At 40.5% G+C, this 24,821-nt stretch overlaps 1 long non-coding RNA gene and 1 pseudogene across 1 annotated transcript in view; one reads left to right on the forward strand and one right to left on the reverse strand.

Moving 5' to 3' along the window:
• LOC134807653 (uncharacterized) overlaps positions 1-24,821 on the reverse strand; it is a 61,653-nt gene that overhangs the window by 22,873 nt on the left and 13,959 nt on the right. The gene's annotated exons all lie outside the window — the stretch shown is intronic.
• LOC100608087 (serine/Arginine-related protein 53-like) lies at positions 20,075-24,385 on the forward strand (annotated as a pseudogene).

Consider the following 24,821-nt stretch of genomic DNA (forward strand, 5'->3'; position numbering starts at 1 on the left):
AATTATAAGGAAAATATTTTTCCATTTTATTAAGAAGTTTTAAGGAATAGATTTCAAAATTTGATCAAATCTTTTTTCAATATCTATGGAGATGATTACACGTTTTTCCAATTTTATCTATAAATATGATTAATTTTATTGATAGATTTTCAGTATTGAGCCATCCTTCTATTCCACTTATGAAAACAATTTATCATGATATAAAATGCTGCTGGATTCGATTTCCTACTGTTTTACTTTGAATTTCTGCATTAGTAATTATACTTCAAATTGCTTATGAGATTATTTCTTAGTGCTATCCACTTCAGAATTTGGTGTCAGCATTATGCTGACTACATAAAAATTTTATGTTTCCCTTTCCCCCTGTGCTTTGGAAACCATTTAAATATCTTTGGTTTACCTCAACCTTAAAGGTCTGTAGACTTCATTTGTAAAACCATCTGTGTTCTTTTCTCCCCATGGGGGTAGTCTTTTGAAACCATTCTCTCATTACTTTTTGATACTCGAATTGTTAATATTTTCTAAATAGTTTCCATTTATTTTTCCTAGAAAATTATCTATTTTATTTACTAGGTATTCTAATATTCTTTTATATATTTTAGCTGATTTTAGGTTTATTAGTTTTTTTGCTTTTTGTTTTGAGATGGAGTCTCATTCTGCTGCCCAGGCTGGAGTGCAGTGGTTTGATCTCTGCTCACGGCAACCTCCACCTCCCAGGTTCGAGTGATTCTCCTGCCTCAGTCTCTGGAGTAGCTGGAATTACAGGCATGCCACCATGCCCAGCTAATTTTTGTATTTTCAGTAGAGATGAACCATGTTACCCAGGCTCCCCTCAAACTCCTGACCTCCAGTGAACGGCTTGCCTCAGCCTCCCAAAGTGCTAGGATTACAAGCATAGCCACCATGCCCGGCCCCATCTTTTATTTTAGTGTTTCAGTTAGTTTATTTTAGATCTGTCTTTTACATATTACATATACATTAGGTTTTGCTTTATGATTCCATCTGAGATTTAAAAACTTTTTAAATTGTGGTAAAATATACATAACATAAATTTTACCACTTTAACTTTTTTTTTTTTTGAGACAGAGTCTTACTCTGTTGTCCAGGCTGGAATGCAGTGGCACAATCTCGACTCACTGCAACCTCTGCCTCCTGGGTTCAAGCGATTCTCCTGCCTCAGCCTCCTGAGTAGCTGGCATTATAGGCGCCCACCACCATGCCTGGCTAATTTTTTTATTTTTTGATATGTTGGCCAGGCTGGTCTCAAACTCGTGACCTCAGGTGATCTGCCCAACTCGGTCTCCCAAAGTGCTGGAATTACAGGCATGAGCTACCTCGCCCAGCCCCACCTTAACCATTTTTAAGCATACAGTTCAGTAGTGTAAAGTACATTCATCAGTCATCGGAACTCTTCATCTTCTGAATCTGAAACTCTGTACCCATTAAACAATAACTCCCCATTCCCTCTTCTCCCAGCCCTTGGCAATCACCATTCTACTTTCTATCTCTATGAATTTGGCTAATCTTGGTACCGCACGTAAGTGGAATTATACAGTATTTATCTTTTTGTAACTGGCTTATTTCATTGAACATAATGTCCTCAGGTTTCATCCATGTTGTGGTAGCATGTGTCAGAATTTCCTTCTTTTTTTTTTTTTTTTTTTTTTTTTTTGAGACGGCGTTTTGCTCTTGTTGCCCAGGCTGGAGTGCAATGGCGTGATCTTGGCTCACCGCAACCTCCACCTCCTGGGTTCAAGCGATTCTCATGCCTCAGTCTCCCGAGTAGCTGGGATTACAGGCGTGCACCACCATGCCCAGCTACTTTTGTATTTTTAGTAGAGGTGGGGTTTCATCATGTTGGCCAGGCTGGTAACTGGCCTCCTGGCCTCAGGTGATCTGCCCATCTCGGCCTCCCAAAGTGCTGGGATTACAGGCGTGAGCCACCACGCCAGACCTCCCTCTCCACACTGTTTCCCCTCTGCCACCTGAATACCAGAGAAAAGTAAACCCTAGGGATGGGTGGATCTGCATTCCAAAAGAAGCCTAAGTTACTGAATGACCACACAGAAGAGTAGCGAAAACATTGCTGTAACCTTACTAGGGAATCAGAAAACTATGGAAAGTATAATTTTCCTGCTTGGACTATGGGAACCAAGATAAACCAATGTGAAACTTACCATTGTGTATGTGTCCTTGGGGGACTAGTGAGTCACAGCAGATGGTCTCGGTCCCCTAATTAATTGCTGCAAATGAATATGAGTGTTTTGTCCTTTAAGATTTTAAATTCTGTTTTGTAACCACCATATGGTATCCTGTCATCTGCATAGTTACCTATCACTTGAACGGTGACTTATTTATTATATGGCAAAAATATCTGCAGAATGAATAATGACTTGATACTAGTAAAAATACGCATTAGAATCTGGTTTCTGAAAGTGATCACTGAGTGTCTCAGAGCATCACCCCATGTCCCCAAAACCTAATAACTCCAAAAGGGAGGGTTTGCCATGGTGTGAAGTATGCAGCACACCTACTTTTATGTTTCAATGTCAGCTTCATGAAAACACCCTGTGCTTATTAATTTTTACTCATTTTGCACAAATCGAAATGAAAGCTTAGCTTAATCATTGGAACTCATGCAATCTCCTTGCCTATAGCAACCTCACACACTTGTCACCCGAGAAAACATTGGATTCCTGTTCAGCTTGTTCACCTCATCCCTCAGAGTCCTGCAGTGGCTAAGTTAGAGAAAAACTGTTTCCTTATCATTCCACAAATGTAGCTCTCTTACAGCTGTGGTTTTGTTCGTGTTTTATCTTTTTCTTTCTTGAAATGGTGGGTTTGTGAGCATTAAGGCCCTTTCTTGCTAAGACCCACCAGCAAAGCTGCAGCTGTTCCTGATGGCTACTACATTGAGATGTTTAAAATGAACAGCGTAGGTCACCTCAAGAAGCAAATCAAATCTGACTTTACTTGGACAGCAAGATGTGGAGACAGGTGCTCACAAGATTAAAATTATTGTGCCACAAACAATTTATTTGCTTGTTTGTTAACTAGCTCATTCTCTTCCTGGGAGTTTTGTTTGTTTGTTACCTAAAGCTGATTTTGTTCCCCTGAAGTAATGCTAACTGAATTTGACTGTAGCATCAGTCTGTGCTGCATTTATTTGCATAACTGAGCTTTTCCACTTTCTTTTTAGGAAAATGGTAAGGGCTGAAGCACGGATGATGGGAGAGACAGCGAAAGGAGAAGAAATCAAGAAAGACCGCATCACACCTAGTGTTGCACTGTTTTCAACTTGGGCATGAAAGAGAGTCTTCCGGGGCATAGCTAATTTTAGGTTATGTATGTGGTGGTGCACTGAGACACTTCCACAGGCAAGGATGGGACTGTGGCACTTTTAGAAAAGAAAATAACTCCTTAAAAATAGTATACTATTGTCTGGGTGTGGTGGCTTATGCCTGTAATCCCAGTACTTTGGGAGGCCGAGGCAGGTGGATCACCTGAGGTCAGGAGTTCGAGACCAGCCTGGCCAACATGGTGAAACCTCATCTCTACTAAAAATACAAAAATTAGCTGGGCATGGTGGCACGTGCCTGTAATCCCAGCTACTCAGGAGGTTGAGGCAGGATAATCACTTGAACCCAGGAGTCGGAGGTTGCAGTGAGCCCAGATTGTGCCTTTGCACTCCAGCCTGGGTGACAAGAGTGAAACTCTGTCTCAAAAAATATATATATATTATATATATAAATATATTAAAAAATATATAAATATATATATATATAAAATCTAGAAAATCACATCTACGACTTCCAGAAAAAGAAGGCTGAGAGATGGTTGTAGGGTTATCTCTACAACATCTGACAAAATGAACAGCAGAGAAAAGAAACAAGAAGCACACACACACATGTGCACACACGAGCTCTCATTCCTCAGCCAATGATGAGAAAGGAGACTTTATGGCCATGACCTCTGCAGAGTGGTGCTCACAGAAAGAAAGAAGCAGAACAGCCTGACTTGGTTTGCAGAAGTATCTAGCCTCAGAACACTCCCCCAAATAAGGGGAAAGAAGTGGGTGAACAAAATCTTGAGAATTTTCACTGATATTTAAAACTTTAGAGGAAGTAATGACATTGATTCTTGCCAACACACGTTACTGAGAAAGGGAGGGAGACGAGGGAAGATACAAAGAAAACCTTAGAAAGGAGACACCCTTCACTCTGACTGCAGGGACAGGTATAGGGAGAGGTAATTGGGATCTTCTGAACTCACCACTTTCGTTTCTTCAAGGTGGGGGGAAAATAAAGGCAAAATTATTAAAATCACAAAGATCTAATAATTCTCATGAAGAGATAGAAACCTAACAGAAGGGAAGAAAAATGAGAACAAAAATCACATCTGTAATCTCAACACTTTGGAAGGCTGAGGCTAGAAGATCACTTGAGCCTAGGAGTTTGAGATCAGCCTGGGCAACATAGTGAGACCCCCATCTCTACAAAAAATTAAAAAATTAGCCAGGTGTGGTGACACGTGCCTGTAGTCCCAGCTACTTGGGAGGCTGAGGCAGGAAGATTGCTTAAGGCCAGGAGGTCGAGGCTGCAGTGAGCTATGATCACACCACTGCACTGTCACCTGGGTGACAGAGCAAGACCCTGTCTCAAAAACAAAACAAACAAAAATCCCCAGAAGTAGGAGAGATGGTGGAGGGGGAGGAGGAGGATAGATCTCAGGAAGGAGGTGAAATGTCAGCCCCAGCCCTGGAGGGATTGAGCCATAAAGGCCAACTCAGGTGGAAACGAAGGCCCCCCATGGCAGGCCACAGGAAACTGAGTCCAAAACCCATGGGCTCAATCCCACAGCAATAAACATCTCTGACACAAAATGTAGCCAAATTGCAGAAGAAATAGGAGTCTTGGTAGGGCAGTCAAGGTTGTGCCCATTCCCAGCTGAGCTCCCTATCCTGAAGTGGCCACCATCCAAGAAGGCAGGGAAGACATTGAGGATGTGCCATATACAGGCCTCACTGCCTGTGGGAGTGGCCTCAGGGAGGCTTCAGAGGCAGTGGGAGGATAGTGGGGCCTGTTTCAAAGCCTCAGAGCTGCCTCAGGTGAGCAGGACTTAAATATGGCAAAGTAAGGACTTCTCAGACCCCTCTTTTCTCTTAAAACGTAAGAAAATGACAAGGAGACTAAGAACAGAAATGGCAATCTTGGTGTTAATAAGAGAACATCTCTAATGCCCAACTTCAATATGCTTGAAGCAGGGCTGCCAAGGGCAGGGGGAAACTCGTAAACCTGAGCACACAACAGGACCAGACCTTGTACACAGCTGGGGAGCAGGGAAAAGGCACAAGTGAGAAGGCACTCCCTACGGTGTGCAGATCCAGCATGGCATGGGAGATCACGGGAGGAGCTGGTGAGAAAACTTTAGAGGAAGTAATGACATTGATTTAAGTCTTTTGAGAATTCAAGAACTGTGATGGCTACTACAACTACCAGCAGAAATACAGTAGAGCAGGCTGGAGAATGTTCACGTCTTGGTTGCCATGAAAGTACACTCAACAGAGACAGCAAGCCAGGCAGCACCAGGGCAGTGTACAATTCAAAAGCAGTCTTATCTTCAGTGTTTGCAAGAAAACCTCCCAGGTCAGGGGCTCTCAGACTGTTTTGCTCTAGACCATTGGTAAGAAATACATTTTCATCACACACACACACACACACACACACACACACACACACTTTACATTACTAAATACAATTTTTATTTAGAAGTACATACTCCTATTACATGTGATACATTCTGGTATCTTCTATATAATCCTATTCGATTTTCTAAATATAGATGTGGTGATAAGACCCTAAGATGATCCCCAGTGAACCGCACCTGCTGGTGTTGACACCTTTGGATGCTCCCCTCCCCTCAACTCTGGGCAGGACCTGTGACTTATGCTCCTATGGGTTAATAGGACATGACAAAGGTGATCATGTGCCACTCCCAGGACTATATTATGTCATCAGACTGGAGTAAGAGAGCATCCTTGCTGGCTCAGTGAATGGAGTGCCACGTTGAGGAAACCCATGTGGTAAGGAGCTGTGGATGGCCTCCAGCAACTGTGGGCAGCCTCTAGGACCAAGGGTGGGCTCCTACCAACAACCAACAAAAGGCAGGAGCCCTCAGCTATACAGCCACAAGGAAATAAATTCTGTCAAAGGCCTGAATGAGCTTAGAAGTGGATTCTTCCCCAGTTGAGCCTCCAGATAAGAATGGAGCCCAGATGGCATCTTGATTGCAGCCCTATGAAACCCTGAACAAAAGACCCAGCAAAGCTGTTTGCAGATTCCTGACCTATAGAAACTGTGAGATGATAAATATGTGTTGTTATAAGCTGCTCACTTTGTCATAATTTGTTATGCAACAGTAGGAAACCAATCCAGCAGATTACAATCCACTAAATAGATTTCATGACCCCATCATGAGTTGCAGGCTGCAATTTGAAAAACACAGACTTGGCTTGGTGTATTGTGTCACACCTGTAATTCCAGCACCTTGTGAGGTCAAGGCAGAAGAATTGCTTGAAGCCAGGAGCTTGAGACCAGCCTGGGCAACAAAATGAGACCTCATCTCTACAAATTTTTTTTTTAATTAAAAAATATTAGCTGAGCATGGTGTTATGCCCCTATAGTTCCAGCTACTCAGGAGGCTGAGATGGGAGGATTGCTTGAGCCTAGGAGTTAAGAGACTGTAGCGAGCTATGATCACACTACTGCTCTCCAGGCTGGGTGACAGAGCAAGACCTCTTCTCTTTAAAAACAAAAAATGCAGACAGTAAACTGAAAGCTACACATATTTCTATATTCTACAGGAATGTGACCTTGTGATAACAGTACATCTTATAAGTGTATTTGTTTAAAAAAATGGATTTATGTGCCTATAGAAGAGGACTAAACAAATGTAACATGTAAGTATTTAGGATGATGATTCAAAAAAATTTTTTTGAAATGAGAGAAGAATCAAATCTGCAGATTTAAAAAGTGCACCATGTTATGGAGGAAAATGATATAGAAAAGTCATCACTCAGCCATACCCTGGTAAAGCAATTAGACTTCAAAAATAAAGAGAAGATAATTTGGGCATCTTCTAAAAAAGATCAAGTGACTCAGAAAGAGAAAAATAATAAGACTTGATTCAGATATCTCCTCCTCCACCATGGCAGAGCCTGCCAGCTGTCCAACAAAACCCCATTTTCTCTGCTTCCTGGGCACATAGCTCAACATTCCTACCCCCCCCACACCCTCCCCCACCCCCTGCCAATGCAGATAGGTGGCCAGTAGTGACTTAGTAGCAGAAGTGATTGTGCTATTTGGGGCCTAGTGTTAATTAAGAAAACTGCAGTCCAGTCCCCTCTCCAGACTCTTTTTTTTTTTTTTTTTTTTTTGTAGTGGGTGCTGAGGTCCTTAGGCTTGTTTTCAGGGTTTCTTCCTCTCCATGTTGTTTTTTTTTTCTGTTCTGACTCAGATCCAAGGTTCTTTCCCCCCTTGTATTTTTCTAGCATCTCTTCATGTCCCTTGGGAGGAGCCAGGGATAGAAGAGGAAGCACCTTGTTATGTTAGGTATAGCTTTCTTCATATTATCAGACATAAAAGCAGGCATTGAAAGAGATGCTAAAATGTGTATCATTGCACAAGACTTCCTGGGCAATTTGAATGGCGATAATGTACCTTCTGAGAAAAGGTCTCAAGTCCCAAGTATTTATCACGCCAAAGCTTTAATCTCCCTAGTGCCATATTGTTCTGCTCAGCGGGAGACTTCTAGGCTAAAAATACAAAGTCAAAGCAAAAAGGATTAGGGGAGAGGGTAAGCAATTACCTAAGCATCTGGTACTGTATAGGAAAATGTTAAAATGGATCGTTCAGGGGAAGGAAAGTATTCCTCTAACCTCACCCAAATGACTATGAATTTCTGCTTCATTTTAGCATTTGCATGTTTGCGTTCGTTTTTCTTGTCCCCCAGGTTCCTATGGGGCTGGTCTGGAGCATCCAGATGACACCGGCACATAAAGTAAGTTGTACGAGAAGAATATGAACATGAGAAATCCATCGCTTTAATAGCAAGCAGCAAACAAGCCTCCTCTTTGTCCAGAGAGAGACATTACCCCATCCCTCAAGGTTGCCTGCTGTGAACAGCCCTGAGAAAAGGCGCAGATAAAGCGTGATCGGGGTTTGGCATTTGTGGAAATCAGAGTAACCGGCAGTGGTGTGAGAGACCCAGGAGGGCTATCTTTCCTCAACTGGGAGGAAGTGGGGGTGGCAAGAAAAGCACTTTTAAATGGAAAAGTGAAGAGGCCGTGGGAGCAGGATGGTCACTCAGTACTGGTGGAGGCCCCAGGTGCAGCTTTTGAGGCAATGTGGCAGTGACTCCAACTGGTCTACCAGGCCTGACCTTTACCTGACAATGTCTAGTCATTGAGGGAGGGAGGCAGAGAGATGGGAGGGAGAAGATATAAGAACAATTTGGAAGAGTAGAAAGGAAATAAAGTGAATCTGAGGTGTTTGCAAAGGAGGCAGAATAATGTTTAGGGAGACACAAGATTATGGGAAGAGTGGCTAGGGTTTGCTTCTTGGATGTGAGTTATTCGGCAGAAAGTTCTGTCAGGGCACGGGAGAAAGTCAGGAGAGAGATGAGCAACAGCAGAGCTGAAGATACCAGTTGGCAAGGAAGGTATCTGTGCAGGTCCCCATGGCAGGGCAAAGACTTCCGTAATCATATGCACTAGAGGCTGAGGTAGAAAATGCCTGGGAACATGGCCCATGTGCCAGCCCACAATAGGTCACACACAGAAGCAAAGAGGAGCAGGGACTGGAGGGAGCTGGGGCTGGGGAAATTCTGTGCAGGATGGAACCTGTAGGAGAAACGAGGGAGTCCCAGGGCCACCCAGTGACCCACACAGAGGAGCCAGCATTGGATGCTGCTGAGTCTGGAGATCTCAGGCTAAGGAAGGGGACCACAGACACGTGCCTGATTGCAGGAGCCCACAGGCCCTCCCTGCCCTCTGCTAATGAGCAATGGGCCCTTTCATACACCAGGAGGAAGGAGGAGAAGAACCAAGAGTGGGAGAAGACTCCCTCAGGAGCATCAAGAATGGGGGGAAAGTGATTAGGTTTGGCAGAAAAGCTCTCTGAAGGAGACAGCATTTTAAAACTCAAAGTGACTAAAGAACCAAAATGAAGCTAAAATATAAAATTGTTTCCTCTTAGCAGAGAGAGAGACAAGAAAATTTCATTTTCTAAACACATCCTGACTTTATATTTTTAATTTTACTGTTCATACCTCTTTCACCCAGTGGTAGAAGGTGACACAGGCCCATGTAATCACAGTCCCCTCACCCCAGAGCAGAGGCAGCCCAGACAGGGGCTTTCCTCCCACAGTGGGACAGGTAGAGGTCCCTTTGGCAGCCCAGAGAAAAATAGGCAAGGGGCACACTGCCCTGCAGAACCTGATGCCTCCAGATCCCCTTTCACCTGCACGGATGATGAAAGCTGGCACCAGGTGGCTGAGAGCAAGTGAGGAAAATGCTCTCATTGCATGTGCTGGTATTTCCCACCGACACCCAGTGTACCGGGGAAGTGCACTCCACCAGCTTGGACCAAAGGAAGGACACGGGCAAGAACAGCACTGCGGAGGCTTCGAAAACTCTATTGTCACTAGAACCACAGCCCACAGGCCGGGCGTGGTGCCTCAAGCCTGTAATCCCGGCACTTTGGGAGCCTGAGGTGGGCAGATCACCTGAGGTCAGGAGTTTGAGACCAGCCTGACCAACATGGAGAAACCCTGTCTCTACTAAAAATACAAAATTAGCCAGGTGTGGTGGCACATGCCTGTAATCCCAGCTACTCGGGAGGGTGAGGCAGGAGAATAACTTGAACCTGGGAGGTGGAAGTTGCAGTGAGCCGAGATCATGCCATTGCACTCCAGCCTAGGCAATGAGAGTGAAACTCCGTCTCAAAAAAAAAAACAAAAACAAAAAACAAAAACAAAAACAAACAAACAAAACACAAAAGAACCATAGCCCACAAAAGCAGGAATAGGACCTATGCACTAAACTTAAACAAGGTGACTGACTGCTAGAAGAGGAGATTTAAGTAGAATCTAAAGTCTTCTCACATAATGTCCAAATGTTTAGGATACAATCAAAATTCACTTGTCACACCAAGAACCAGGAAATTGCAAATGGAATGAGAAAAAACAATCAACAGACACCATACCAGGGTGAATCAAGGTTGGAACTATCTCACAAAAATTTTAAAGTAGCCATCATACAAAAGTCATTCAAAAGAGCAATTACAAATATACTTTGCAAATGAAAAAACAAAATTAAGTCTCGCTAAAGAAGTAAAAGATGTAAAAAGGAACCAAATGAAAACTATAGAATTGAAAAGTACAACAGTTGAAAAAAAGAGACTTACTGGATGGGTGCAGTGGCAGAATGAATATGACAGAAGAAAGAAATCAATGAACCTGAAGATAAAACAATAAAAATTACCCAATCTGAACAACAGAGAGAAAAAGACTTAAAAAAAAAAAAAAAAAAGAACGGAGTTTTCAGGACCTGTGAGACTATAACAAAAGATCTAACATTCATAAGCAGACAAAGAGAATAGGGCTGAACAAGTATGCAAAGAAATAATGGGCCAGGCACAATGGCTCATGCCTGTAATCCCAGCACTTTGGGAGGCCAAGGCAGGCAGATTACCTGAGGTCAGGAGTTCAAGACCAACCTGGCCAACATGGTGATAACCCTGTCTCTACTAAAAATACAGAAATTAGCTGGGCGTGGTGGCATGTGCCTGTAGTCCTAGCTACTTGGGAGGCTGAGTCAGGAGGATCGCTTGAGCTTGGGAGGCAGAGGTTGCAGTGAACCGAGATTACACCACTGCACTCCTGCCTGGTAATAGAGAGAGACTCCATCTCAAAAAAAAAAAAAAAAAAAAAAAAAAAAAAGAGACACAGAGAGAGAGAGAAAGAAATAATTGGTGAAGACTTTCTAAACATGGCAAAAGAACTAAGCTTATAGATTAAATTACCTAAGTGAACCCTAAATAAGATAAACCCAAGAAAACTCATGCCAAAACACATCATAATTAAATGAAAGGCAAAGAAAAAATATCTTGAAAAGAGTCATCTGGAGCCATGATACCAGAAGGAAGTGGAAACAATTTTTCAAGTTCTGGAAGAAAAAACTATTCATTGTGAGTTGTATGTTTGGTGAAAGTATCCTTCAGGAATGATGAGGAAATAAAGACACATTCAGATGAAGGTAAAATAAGAGAATGTGTGGCTAGCAGACTGACTCTTAAAGAATGGCTAAAGAAAATTCTCTAAACAGAAAGGAAATGACAACAGAAGAAGACCTGGATATCAGTAAGGAAAGAATAACAGAATGGACAAAAATAGGAGTAAATAGACGATCTTCCTTGTGAGTTTCTAAATCATATTTCATGGGTGAAACAAAAAATGTAACACCATCTGATGGGGTGTTTAATGTATGTAGAGGAAATACTTAAGACAGTTAAACTTAAAAACTGGGCAAGATAAAAGAAACTAAGGAGGAGTAAGGTGTCTACAGTTCATCTGAAGTGGTAACACTTTGTGTGACAGTAGACTGTCACAATTTACGTATAAATACTGTAATGCCTAGAGAAACCACTAAGAAAACTATCCAGAGCAGTATACTAAAAAATCACATATATATTTATATATCTCATTCAAACAAAGAAAATGTTGGCTGGGCGTGGCTGGGTGTGGTGGCTCACACCTGTAATCCCAGCCCTTTGGGAGGCAAGGGGGGCAGATCACCTGAGCTCAGGAGTTCCAGACCAGCCTGGCCAACATGGTGAAATCCCGTATCTAATTTTAAAAAATACAAAAATTAGCCAGGTGTGGTGGTGGGCGCCTATAATCCCAGCTACTCGGGAGGCCAAGACGCAAGAATCACTTGAACCTGGTGGGGCAGAAGTTGCAGTGAGCTGAGACAGTGCCACTGCACTCTAGCCTAAGCGACAGAGTGAGACTCTTGTCTGAAAAAAAAAAAAAAAAGTTAAAGAGAAACAGAGGAATAAGAAACAGAGAGAACAAACAGAAAAAAAAAAGATAGTAAAATAAAGACTTTAGCACTAACATTTTAATAATTACTTCAAATGAAATGATCTAAATACACTAAACAGAGATTGGAACAGTGGGTTAAAAAAAAACACAACCTAACTGTATGTTGCCTACAGGAAACTCAGCTGAAAAGCAATGACATAGGTAGGTTAAAAAAACATGTAAAATGATTATGCAAACCTTCATTTTTAAAAAGTAGCCATGGCTATATTAATATCAGATAAAGTAGACTTCCAAGCACAGGAAAACATTAGGGACAAAGGAACATCACTTAATGATAAAAGGATTAATACACAAAGAAGACCTAACTGTGCATGCACCAAACAACAGAGCATCAAAACACTGAAGCAAAATTGATAGAGCTGAAAAGAGAAAAAGATACATTCACAGTTAGAGTATGTTCTCTGATCACAGAATATCAACTAAGAAATCGGTAATAGAAATTCAATAAAAATACTCCCAAACTTGTATATTAAACATCACAATTCTAAATAATCCATGAGGCAATAAAAACTTTCAAATAAAAATTTAAAATACAGAGAAGAAGAAGAAAGAAAAATGAAAATATCATGAGTTAAATTTTGTGGAATACAGCTAAGGCAGTACTGAGAAGGAAATTTAAGCACTAATTGCTTATGTTTAAAAGAGAAAAGATCTCAAATTAGTGATCTTAAGTTCTTACCTCAACAAGGTAGAAAAAGAAAACCTAAATTAAATCCAAACAAGCAGAAAGAGAGGAAATAATAAGAGCAAAAATCAAAGAAATTAATACAGGAAAACAATAGAGAAAATCAATGAAACAAAAGCCGGATCATTAACAAAAAATTATAGGTAATTGAAAAACCCCTAAGAAGGTTGATAACAGTAGAGAGAATATACAAATCTCCAATGTCAGAACAAAATGGAATATCACCGTATCTGTTGTAGTCATTAAAGAGAAAGTAAGGGACTACTATGAACAAGTTTATGCCCATAAATTCAAGAATATAGAAAATCAGACTAATTCCTTGAAAAGCACAAACTATCAAAATGCAACCAAGATAAAATTGATCACCTGAATAGTCACATAAGCATTAAAGTAATTTAATTTATAGCTAAAACACCTGTGAGAAAGTTTCCAGGCCCAGAGAGTTTCACTGGAGAATTCTACCAAATATTTAAAGAAGAATTAATAGCAATTTTACACACTGTCTTCCGGAAAAATAGAAAAGAAAGCCCTTCCCCACTCTTTGTGTAAGGCAAGTATTACCCTGATACCAAAATTACACAAAGACAGAAGAAAGAAGAGAGGAAATACAGAAAGAGAGCAAGGGAAGAGAGAAAGGGAAGGAAGGGAGGGAGAAAAGGAGGGAGGGAGGAAGGGAGGAAGGGAGGAAGGAAGGAAGGATCCATATCTTGTATGAACTTAGACATAAAAATCACCAAAATACTGGCAAATTTAATCCAACAATGAAAAGAATTACACGTTATGATCACTTAGGATTTATTTCAGGCGTGCAAAGTTGACTCGATATTCAAAAATCAATCAACATATCACTAGGCTAAAAAACCATAAGGTTTTATGAGCATATCAGCTGACACCAAGAAAGTCTTTGACAAAATCCACCATCCACTCATGATGAAAATTTGCAAGACACTAATACTAGAAAGGAAATTTCTGAACTCGACAAAAAGTGTTCACCCAAAGAATTACAGCTAACATCGTAGTTAATAGTGAAGAACCAAATGCCCTTCCCTAAGATCAGGAGCAAGGCAAAGATGTCCAAACTTACTACTCATATTCAACATAATACTGGAAGTTCTAGCAAGTACAACATGGCAAGAAAAAGAATTAAAAGGCATACAGACTGGAAAGAAAGAAATAAAACTGTCCCTATTGACAGATGACATGATCATCTGCACATAGAATCTAGAAGAATTTTCCTCAACAAACCTCTTAAACTAACAAGAGAGTTCAGCACATTTGCACAATACAAGATCAACACACAAAAATCAACTACATTTTTATATACCAGCAGCAAACATGTGGAAACTAAAATTAAAAACACAATGCTCTTTACAATTGTACCCTCCCCAATGAAAATAGGTGTAATTCTAAAAGAACATGTACAGAATCTACATACTGAATGTTGCAAAAATGCTGACAAAAAAACAAAATAAAAGAAGAGCTAGTTAAATGCAGAGACATACTGTGTTCATGGATTGGAAGACTCAACATAATAAATATGTCAGTTCTCCACAAACTCATTTGAGGATATAACAAAATGCCTTTCAAAATCTCAGCAGTTTTTCTTTTTCTTTTTTTCCCTCCCTCCTTTCTTTCTTTCTTTCTTTCTTTCTTTCTTTCTTTCTTTCTTTCTTTCTTTCTTTCTTTCTTCTCTTTCTCTCTTTCTTTCTTTCGAGATGGAGTCTTGCTCTGTTGCCCAGGCTGGAGTGCAATGGCACAATCTCAGATCACTGCAATCTCTGCCTCCCGGGTTCAAGCAATTCTCATGCCTCTGCCTCCTGAGTAGCTGGGATTACAGGCGCCTGCCACCACACCTGCCTAATTTTGTAATTTTATTAGAGACAGGGGTTTCACCATGTTGGCCAGGCTGGTTTCGAACTCCTGACCTCAAGTGATCCGCCTGCCTTGGCCTCCCAAAGTGCTGAGATTACAGGCTTGAGCCACTGTGCCCGGCCTCAGCAGTTTTTCATACTGAGACAGGAGGCCAAGCTGGCCTTGAACTCCTAACCTCAAGTGATCTGCCTGCCTTGGCCTCCCAAAGTGCTGGGATTACAAGCGTGAGCCACCGTGCCTGGCCTCAGCAGTTTTTCATACTGAGGCAGGAGGACATAGAGAAGCAAATTCTAAATGTGTATGGTAAGGCAAAGGACCTAGAACAGCTAAAACATTTTGAAAAAGAACTAGAAAATGGAGCTGGGTGCAGTGGTGCATACCTGGAGTCCCAGCTACTCAGGAGGCTGAGGTGGGAGAATCAGTTGAGCCCAGTCCAAACATAGCCAGGCAACATAGCAAGACCCTGTCTCTAAATAAGTAAATAAATAAATCGAGTGGGAGAAATCACTCTACCTGATGTTTAGACTTACTATAGCTACAGCCGTTAAGACTGTGATATTGGTGAAGGTATAGAGACATAGATTAATAGAACAGGATACAAAACCCACACAGCCATGCCCATCTGATTTTTCTTTTCTTTTTTTTTATTTTTATTATACTTTAAGTTTTCGGGTACATGTGCACAACGTGCAGATGAGTTACGTATGTATACATGTGCCATGTTGGTGTGCTGCACCCATCAACTTGTCATTTAAAATTAGATATATCTCCTAATGCTATCCCTCTCCCCTACCCCCACCCCACAACAGGCCCTGGTGTGCGATGTTCCCCTTCCTGTGTCCATGTGTTCTCATTGTTCAATTCCCACCTATGAGTGAGAACAAGTGGTGTTTGGTTTTTTGTCCTTGCGATAGTTTGCTGCGATAGTTTGCTGAGAATGATGGTTTCCAGCTTCATCCATGTCCCTACAAAGGACATGAACTCATCATTTTTTATGGCTGCATAGTATTCCATGGTGTATATGTGCCACATTTTCTTAATCCAGTCTATCATTGTTGGACATTTGGCTTGGTTCCAAGTCTTTGCTATTGTGATTTTTCATAAAGTGCAAAAAATAATTAAATGGAGGAAGGATCACCTTTCAACAAATGATGCTGAAACAATGGGACACCCACGGGGAAACGAATGGACCCAAACCTCACATCTTATATAAACATTCACTGAAAATGGATCACAGACATAAATGTGAAAGGTAAAATTATAAAGCCTTTAGGAAAAATAAATAGGAGAAATCATCTGGATTTAGGGTTAGGTAAAGAATTCTTGGACTTGGCCCCCAAAGCACAATACGTAAAAGGGAAAATTATAAATGGAACATCATCAAAATTTTAAAATTTTGCTCTGCAAAAGCATAAAAAAAGAAACAATGCAATTAGAAAATGGGCAAGACTGGGTGCCGTGGCTCACATCTATAATCCCAGAGCTTTGGGAGGCTGAGGAAGGAGAATCACTTGAGCCCAGGAGTTTGAGTCCAGCCTGGGCAACATAGTGAGATGCCATCTCCACAGAAGAAAAAAAAAAATTTAATCAGCGGGGCATGGAGGCACACCTGTGGTCCCAGCTACTCAGGAGGCTGAGGTGGGAGGATCAGTTGAGCCTGGGAGGTCAAAGCTGCAGTGAGCCCTGCCACTGCACTTCAGCCTAAGTGACACAGTGAGATGAAAGAAAAGAAAGAAAAGGAAGAAGGAAAGAAGGAAGGGAGGGAGGAAGGAAGGAAGGAAGGAAAGAAGGAGAGAATGAAAGAAAGAGGAAGAAAGGGAGAGAGAAAAAAAGAGAGAGAAAAGAGAAAGAAAGAGAAAGAGAAAATAAAGAAATTGAGCAAAAGGCAATGAATAAACATTTTTCCAATGGCCTATGTGTCTGGCAAATAAGCACATGAAAAGATGTTTATCACTCTCCTTTAGGCAAATTAAGACCATGCTGACATATCACCAGACACCTATTAGAACAGCTTTAAAAAGCAATGATCCACCAAATGCTGGGGAGATTGCAGAGAAACTGGATCTCTCATATTAATATAAATGTAAAACGGTACCAGCCACTCTGGAACATAGCTCGATAGTTTCTTTTCAAACTAAGAAATGCACATAAGATATGATCAGTAATTTCACCACTGGTCCTGTATCCCAGAGAAGTGAAAGCCTATGTCCACAACAAAATACATACACACAGGTTTATAGCAGCTTTATTTGCAGTAGCCCAAAACTGGAAATAATCCTGATGTCCTTCAGTGGATGAATGATTAAACAAAGTGTGGGAACTTCCACACCACGGACTATTACTCACCAATAAAAAGGAATTCAGGGCCTGGTGCGGTGGCTCACGCCTGTAATCCCAGCACTTTGGGAGCCTGAAGCAGGTGGATCATGAGGTTAGGAGTTCGAGACCAGCCTGGCTGACATGGTAAAACCCCGTCTCTACTAAAAAATACAAAAATTAGCCAGGCATGGTGATGCGCACCTGTAGTACCAGCTACTCAGGAGGCTGAGGCAGGAGAATCGCTTGAACCCGGAAGGCATAGGTTGCAGTGAGCCAAGATCACACCACTGCACTCCTGCCTGGGCAACAGAGTGAGACTCCATCTCAAAAAAAAAAAAAAAAAGAAAAAGAAAAGAAAAAGCAATCAACTACTGATATGGCAACAACTTGGATACATCTCAAGGGAACTATGCAGAATGAAAAAAGCCAGTCTCAAAGGTCACATACAGTATGATTCCATTTACAAATAATCTTGTAATAGCGACATTATAGAGATGGAGAGTGGATTACTGGTTGCCAGGGGTTAGAGATGGGAGGCAAGGAGGGCAGACCTCTTATGTCTTTTCCCCCTAGCTGCTCTAAGCCCACATGAGCACTTTCTTTTAATTCCCCAAGACAGGTCTAACTTCACAGCATACGAATGGTGTGCTGATGTTTTCCAGGGGGAAGGACAGGAGAATCCGTATTGCACACTACAGTTAAGAAGCCTCATCGCAATCTTTCTCATTGGCTCCATGTTTCTTCCCATAGTTCTATCAGTTTTCTCACCTCTTTTCTCCTCCTCACCTCCACCCAGCATAACCTCTAAAATCCACGTCATTGCCCATAGACACACGGGAACTCAATTCTTGCCTGTACTTTTCACACCCTACTCAGCAAAACAAAAGCGTGTAGCTTCTAAATGACTGCCATTTATGATTTCAGGCATACCTGGGTAGCAGGTAAGGATCATGCCTATTTGGGGTTGTTGGGGAGGTCTCAGTGCATCTACTTATTATGATTATTATTACATGAATATATCCCCTTCTAGCCCATATGCATCTTGAGTGCAAGGACTCTCTTATTCAACTTTTTATCACTCTCTCTTTTAAAAATCTCGAGTGCTTAGCACAGTGCCTGAAAATATAAGTTTAAAATATTTGCCATGGGAACAAATGATTAAGTGAATGAACACTATAAGGCACCTGTGACTTATCTTCTTTCCTTCCTTCCTTCTTTCCTTCCTTCCTTCCCCTTCCTTCCTTCCTTCTCTCCTTCCTTTTTTCTTTCTTTTCCCCCTTTCTTCATTTCTCCTTTTCTTTTGACTTTGGTCTAACATATTGTTTCAGTGCCTAAAAGATGTTGACCAACTACAGCCCACTTTGCCTGTTTTTGTAAATAAAATTTTATTGAAACATAGTGACGTTCATTCATTTATGTATTGTCTATGGTGTGTTCATACAATAGAAGAGTTGAATAGCTGTGATGGACAGTAGAGTCCACAAAACCCAAAATATTTACTATCAAGTCTTCTACAGAAAAACTTTGCCAATCCCTGCTTTTCAGGGATTGGTTGATGAGAAATTTTATATTCCATTCCTGAGTGACAGATAACTCAAGTACAAAACTCATTATCTCATAAAGATATTTTATATTATTTTTCCTACTGTGCCCAGAATATCAATCATTCATATAATCTGAGTTAAGAGGAATCTTTCACATCATCTATTCTGTCTCCCTTGTCTGCAGCTGAGGAAAATAAAGTCTGTATGGAAAGACTTTCATGAAACCTTCCCCAAAATCATCTTACCTGCTTTACATGTGTTCCAACTTCAAGAAGCCTGCGTGAATTAGTCTTACTAGTAATTCCAAAAACTAAATTCGGGGCAAAATTTCTACCCATGCATTTGGATGGAACATTTGTACTCAATAGGAAAGCTAAGGCACAACCCAAACAAGTCGTAATTTGCCTCTGAACATTCTTGCCTCAAGAACACACGACGGCTTCCTACTCCAAAGGGAAGCAAAGGACCGCTAATGCTTCCTTGCCGCACTATTACTTTTGTATTTTATTATTTCTAATCAATAAGATTCTATTAGTAATTTAAAAAAAGTTTTAGATACTCATGAGAAGTAGTTTTATCAAATGCAGCCTGTGATACTTCTGCAGCATATATTTTATTAATGGACATTACTTTTAGGTCAGTTTTAGGTTTATAGAAAGATGGGCAGGAAGTAAATATAGCCCCCTCTTTCCACCGCACCCTAACTAGCAGTTTCCTGTATTGTTAACACCTTGCTTTGGGATGGCACATTTGTTTCCATTGATGAACCAATATTGATGCATTACTATTAATTAAAGTCCATCATTAACATTAGGGTTCACTCTTGTGTTGTTCATTCTACAACCAAACGCATAATACCCATGTGTCATCATTATAATACCATATAGAATAGTTTCACTGCCTTCAAAATCCCATGTGCTCTACCGTATTCATCCCTCTCCTCTTCCTCCTGTGCTTCCCAAATCCCTTTATATCATTGATGTATAGTTTTGCCTCTTCCAAAATGTCATATAGTCGAAACCATACATTACATAGCCTTTTCACATTGGCTTCTTTCACTTAGCAATGTGCATTCGTGTGCAGGTTGTGTAGACATAAGTTTTCAACTCATAGAAATACGAAGGCGTGTGGTTGCCTGATGTATGAGAAGAATATGTTTAACTTTGTAAAAACACTGCCAAATTTTCTCCCAAAGTAGCTGGGCCATTTTGCTTTCCCACTAGCAGTGAATGAGAGTACCTGTTACTCCACATCTTTACTGGCATTTGGTATCATCAGTATTTTAGATTTTAGTTATTCTAATAGGGGTCTCCTTATTGCTTGAATTTGTGTTTCTCTGATGTGTTACGCTGCATTTGCATCACTATAAAGAAATATCTGAAGCTGGCAACTTATAAAGAAAAGAGGTTTAATTGGCTCATGGTTCTACATGCTGCACAGTAAGCATGGCACTAGTACCTGCCCCTGTTAGGGCCTCAGGAAGTTTACAGTCATGGGGAAAGAGAAGGAGGAACAGGGGCATCACATGGTGAGAGTGGGAGCAGAAGAGTGGGGAGGTGCCACACTCTTTAAACAACCAGATCTCCCGTGAACAGAGTGAGAACTCACTCATTATTGTGAGGACAGCACCAAGCCATTCGTGAAGGATCCCCTCCATGACCCAAACACCCCCCACCAGGCCCCACCATCAGCATTAGGGATTACAGAGATTACATTTCAACATGAGATTTGGAGAGGACAAGCATCCAAGTTATATCATCTAATAGCATATGATGTTGAGCATATTTTCCTATGCTTGCTTTTAAGCTGTATATCTTCTTTGGTGAGGTGTCTGTTCAGATGGTTTGTCAATTTAATTGGGCTGTTTTTTTTATTGTGAATTTTTAAAGAGTTCTTTGCATATTTTGGATACACGTCCTTTACCAATAGTGTTTTGCAAATATTTTCTCCTAGTCTGTGACTTATCTTTTCATCGTCTTAACAGTATCTTTCACAGATAAGAAGATTCTAATTTTTTTTTTTTTTTTTTTGGAGACGGAGTCTCGCTGTGTTGCCAGGCTGGAGTACAGTGGCACGATCTTGGCTCACTGCAACCTCCGCCTCCTGGATTCAAGCGATTCTCCTGCCTCAGCCTCCTGAGTAGTTGGGACTACAGGCGCGTGTCACCACGCCCAGGTAATTTTTGTATTTTTAGTAGAGACGGGCTTTTGCCATGTTGGCCAGGATGGTCTCAATCTCCTGACCACCTTGTGATCTGCAGATCTGCACCTGTGATCTGCCCACCTTGGCCTCCCCAAATGCTGGGATTACAGGTGTGAGCCACTGCACCCAGCCCAGAAGATTCTAATTTTAACGAAGTTCCACTTACCACTTTTTTTTTTTTTTTTTTTTGTGGATCATGTTTTTAGCATCATATGTTAAAACTCATTACCAAAACCAAGGTCATCTAGATTTTTCCTCATGTTATCTTTTACATGTTTTATAGTTTTGTGTTTTACATTTAGATCTATGATTTATTTTTTTCGAACTAACTTCTGAAAGGTGTAATGTCAGTGTCTAGATTCTTTCCTTTTCTTTTTCATAAGGAACTCCAGTTCCAGCACCATTTGTTAAAAAGACTGTCTTTTCCCTTTCTCCATTGAATTGGTTTTGATCTATCTATTCTTTCACCAATGCCACACTATTTTGATTATTGTAGCTTTATAGAAAGACTTGAAGTCAAGAAGAGTCTGACTTCCTTGTTCTTCTTCAATATTGTTTCGATTATTGCATCTTTTTGCCTTTTCGTGTAAAACTTAGAATCAGTTCGCAGATGTCCACAAAGTAGCTTTCTAGGATTGCAATGAATCTATGGATCAAATTGGAATGAACTGACACATAACAAGATTGAGTTTTCTTATCCATTAACATAGTTTGTCTTTCCATTCATTTAGATCTCCTTTGATTTATTTCATCAGAGATTTGTAGTTTTTCTCACATACCTTTTTTACTTCTTTTGTTAGCATAATACATATTTCTCCCTCTCTTTCTTTTGGTAATAATATTAATGGTGTTGTATTTTGATTTCAAATTCCAATTGTTCATGGCTGGTATATAGGAAAGGAATTTACTTTCAGGTATTAAGCTTGTATCCTGCAACCTTGCTATAATCTAGAACTAATTAGTTCTAGATTTGTTTGTTTGTTGATTTTGTCAGTTCCTCGGGATTTCCTACATAGACAATCATGTCATCTGTGAACAAAGACAATTTTATTTTCTCCTTCACAATTCATGTACTTTTTATTTCCTTTTTTGTCTTATTGTCTACAGTGTATTTTCAAAGCAATATTTAACTACAAATATGATTACAGATAACAAGGTGCATCCTTTAAGCCAAGGTCCATAGTATTTTAATTATAAGTTTTAAATGCAATTTCTAAACACTAGGTAAAGTTCTTAAAAACAGGGAATTTCTTTCAATGTATTTCCATAGTCTATCACAGAGTCTGTACATGGTAAGCACTCAGTGAGTATGTAGTGGGAATGAATGTACGACATAATTTTGAAACTTAACATCTATGTCTGGGGTTTAAGCAGAAAATAGAATTCACATCAGATGCTTCAAATGAAGAGACTTTAACACAGTGGACTCTCAACCATGACTGTCATTAGAATCAAAATCCCCCTTGTCTGAGAGTGAGACATGGGCTTCTCAGTCATTCCAATGGCCAGCAGTAGTTAAAAATCAGTAATAAAAGGGCTACATGTAGATGCGTAGACAAGATTAAGAAAGTCAAAAAGCGATGTTGAGGCACTTGCTTTATAAATGAAGAAACTGAAGCTGAGTGAGTAAAAGTAACTAGCTGAAGGTCATAAAGGTAGTTCATGGCTGAGATGGGCTTCAAGCCCAGGGATGTCTAATTCTATACTCCATGCTGCCTTCCAAATGAGTTTTTCTCTGGAACAAAATGTAATATTTGACCAAGCCCGAAGTAAAAAAACACTTTCAAAGTAAGCACAAGATGCTCCTTTACTTAAAACCACATCAAATAGATTAAGATCAAAGTTTACCTTGTGTTTTCAAAAGAATTAGCGCCTGAAATAAAACCCATCCCGTTTTTGTGACTAATATAAGACATGTGATGCTGTCTCCTTTTCTCTCCATCTTGCAATAAAATCATGTCTGGATTTTTCTGGAAAGAGAATGAGAAGCCAGAATGACAGATATTATATCTGCTAATGTGTGGTCTAGGAGACAGGACCCCTGGCGGGGAGTGGGTTAGGAGGGCAGAGAAGATGTTGACCTCTGATTAGAGCAAATGCCCAGACCTGGATTTCAAAAGCTCTTTCCCTTCCAATGTTGCCATGCATAGCATCCTAGCTTTACCTCTGAACTAAGAACTTCATGCAAATATATTTTCAGCTCATCTGCCACTTATTGTTGACTAGATTATAAATCACTTAAAGCTTCTGAGACCAGCAGGTACCTCTTAAAATGAAGTGGTCTCCTGGTTTTGTGTAACATGCATTTGTCTTTACAATGCTTTATATTTTTTATAAATTTCTCCCTCATACAACCTAATTCACAACTCCACTGTATTTTATACACCTTGCATGTCCCTAGACTATTCATGCTGAAGCCTCTTCTCACTACAAAATGAAAGATAAAATGAAATGATTCTCAGGAAGGTGCTCGGCTTAAACTGAAGCAAGTTCAGTGGATGCCAGCAGCACCCTGATCTGAAGAAACATCTCAGGGTCTGTGGCACTTGCACATCAAAGGAAGGTGTGAGCCCAAAGTTCTGGACCCAGCTTATAGAAATGGGATGCCAGTCATCAAATACTGTAGAAGAAAGCAGAACTGAGAGAGAGAGAGAAAAAAAAAAAAGCACTGTAAATGGTCCTCATCGAGGAGTTCTTCAGATAGTAGAATATACAGGTGAAAGAAAGAAGGAAGGAAATCAAGATCAAAGTCAAAATCTTGGTCCAGAGATCTTCAGCCTCATTTGCATTCTTATGATAGAAGATGCAGGCATCAACCAAGGAGTAGCTCTCATGGCTCTAGAAGGAAACTAACTCGAAGTCGTTCAAGGGATGGAGAGAAATCCTATGGAGTTAAGAGGTCTAGGTCAAAAAGCAGAATAAGAAGATCTAGGTCAAGGCCTTGTCCGTGTTCTCACAGTCGGAGAAGTGAAAGGTCCAGCCACAGAAGAATGCATAGTTGGTCTCGGGATAAAGAACAACGTAAATTCAGAGATAAAGAGAAAAGGGGAAGGATTAAGGGAAGGACAAGGATTACATAACATCAAACATGGGGAATCTGGAAACATCAAAGCTGGATTAAGCCATCTGCCACCAGCTGAAGAGGCCAAAGCCAGAATACAGCTGGTTCTTGAAGCTGCTGCAAAAGCTGATGAAGCATTGAAATCCAAAGAAAGAAATGAGGAAGAAGCAAAGAGAAGAAAGGAGGAAGACCACGCCACCCTTGTAGAACAAGTGAAAAAAGTAAAAGAAATGGAAGCTGTTGAAAGTGATTCCTTTGTTCAGCAGACATTCAGATCAATTAAGAAGTCAAAAAGTTAGTGGAATCTGGTGAAGCGAAACATGCAACTTCAACATCAGGACCAACATTAGCAGGTGTTGATCCACCCAGTACTGAAAACAAAATACAACTGAGCAGCATCCCTACTTCTATCAAATACCAAGATGACAATTCCCTGGCCCATCCAAATTTATTTATAGAGAAAACTGGTGCTGAGCAAAAATGATTCAGAGGCTAATTGCTCTCTGACAGGAAAGACTAATGGGCAGTCCTGTGGCCTAAGTAATATACATATGGTTGGATTGGATGGCCAGCAGAAACATTGGAAATGTAGGTTTTTAAATACCAATATTAACTTTTTGCCCTTAAAAAGAATTCAGCTGATTATATAAAAAGGTAATCTCATTTCATTCTTCTTTCATGTAGGCTTGAATATTTGTTGATTTGAATTAACATGCTTGTTATTAAGCTGTATATTTTAAACTGTAATATTGTGAAAATTAAAACAAAATTTAAGAATTCATGAAAATGTTACACTGTTAATAAAGCTAATTACAGACTTTTAAAAAAGACTATCTGGGTGTGGCACGTGCTCTGCAGTAGACTGCAGTTTCCAGAGCTCCCTATGAATGCCTAATGGACCCAGGTTGTCTATCTGGATGCCAAAGGCATACGTGTATGTATCTTTTGTCCTGCTTCAGCTAATTCCCTAGTACTG

Source organism: Pan troglodytes, chromosome 11, assembly GCF_028858775.2.
Source record: "Pan troglodytes isolate AG18354 chromosome 11, NHGRI_mPanTro3-v2.0_pri, whole genome shotgun sequence".
Classification (NCBI taxonomy): Eukaryota; Metazoa; Chordata; class Mammalia; order Primates; family Hominidae; genus Pan; species Pan troglodytes.